General features: G+C 47.3%; 1 pseudogene; it reads right to left on the minus strand.

Moving 5' to 3' along the window:
• Positions 1 to 639: 639 nt before the first annotated feature.
• Positions 640 to 1,337, minus strand: LOC100435115 (small ribosomal subunit protein uS11m-like; annotated as a pseudogene).
• Positions 1,338 to 1,576: the final 239 nt, after the last annotated feature.

Consider the following 1,576-nt stretch of genomic DNA (forward strand, 5'->3'; position numbering starts at 1 on the left):
CCTGAGGCATATCTGGGGCACTTTTAGCCACAGCTGGAAATGGAGCAGCTGCAATGCAGGGAGCAGTGTCCTGAGGTTGCACAGGACAGCAGGGCCCTGGGCCCTGCCCACAAAACTATTCTTCCCTCCTAGGTTTCTGGACCTGTGATGGAAGGGGCTGCCATGAAGGTGTCTGAAACACCTTCAAGGCATTTTCTCCATTGTCTTGGTTATTAAATTTTGGCTCCTCTTTACTTATGTAAATTTCTGCAGCCAGTTTGAATTCCTTCCCAGAAAATGGGTTTCTCTTTTCTATCACATGGCCAGCCTACAAATTTTTCAAACTTTTACACTCTGCTTTTATTTACAACAGATGGTACAGACATTATTTTATTTTCTCAGATCAGAGGTTGAGGCTAAGCTACAGCTGCCCCCACAGCTCCCCTCTTGTCTAAGGATGCAAAGTTCACTTCTGGGGCACATCCACCTCCAGCTGGAGGTGCAAGCAAAGGACACGATGTAAGGAGGCAAAACTCTCCCATACTGTCTGAAGGATCTCCAACAAGCCATATTCTGGAAAGAGCTCTGACAGTGAGCTTTCCATAAGGTCCAACTGGAACTGAGACTTGAGGTTAGGTTCAAGTGTAAGCTTCCCTTCCCTCACAGCCTCGGAGCCTTCTTGGGGCAGGAGCCATTGTGCAGGATTGGGGTGTTGTGATTGAGATCACTTCCAGGACCCCACAGTCAGTCCCTGGATGGCAGACAGGTGTCCTGGCCCCTGGCCCTTCACCACAACTCAGATGTGTGTAACACCCTTTCCTGTAGCTTTCGTCACGGCTGCTATGCCTGCTGTCTGTGCATCAATGCCTGTGCCCTTCTTGGCATTCAGAAATTCCTCTGTGCCACAGGAAGTATGGGCAAGGGGCTGATTAGTGGCAGAGATTACCTGGATCTGTGTGTTGTTGTAGGATGCTTTAATGTGTACAGTTGGGATCTCCTCAAATTTCTTTCCTGCCCACCTCAGAGAGCTTTTTTCTTCTGTAATGGGAGGGTAAATGCTAAAGCTGGTGTAGCTGGTAGCTACCATCTTCTCTTCAATGTTCTGCTTGGCCTCAATGTCTTGGAGCTTCTGGGTGCCTGTGTGGATGGTCTGCACCAGCATCCTGGCCATGACTTTGTCAGGAGGAAAAGCTCAGTGAGGGCCACAGCCTAACGGTCCCTGGGGCCTGGGTGGCTCATGTGACACAGGCAGTCCTGGAGGTGGTGGTGAGCTCAAGGGGACAATCATTGTTACCCGGTGGTCAAGGGTAAAGTCCAGGACAACAGAAGTGAAAACCCACATTTCTTACAACCTGCATGACTCGAATTGACCCCCCTCTGCTTTCCTTTTAAATATAAGTTCCAGTTTCAAATCATTTCTTTGCTCACACGTATAAGCATATGTTGTTAGAAGCAGTCAAGTCACATCTTGAATGCTTTGCTGCTTAGAAATTTCTTCTGTCAGATACCCTAAATCATCTCTTTTTTATTTATTTATTTTTATTCTTTTTTAAAAAAATTAATAGAGATGGGGTCTCACTATTTTGCCCAGGCTGGT

The sequence above is a fragment of the Pongo abelii genome, chromosome 21, assembly GCF_028885655.2.
Source record: "Pongo abelii isolate AG06213 chromosome 21, NHGRI_mPonAbe1-v2.0_pri, whole genome shotgun sequence".
Taxonomy (NCBI): Eukaryota; Metazoa; Chordata; class Mammalia; order Primates; family Hominidae; genus Pongo; species Pongo abelii.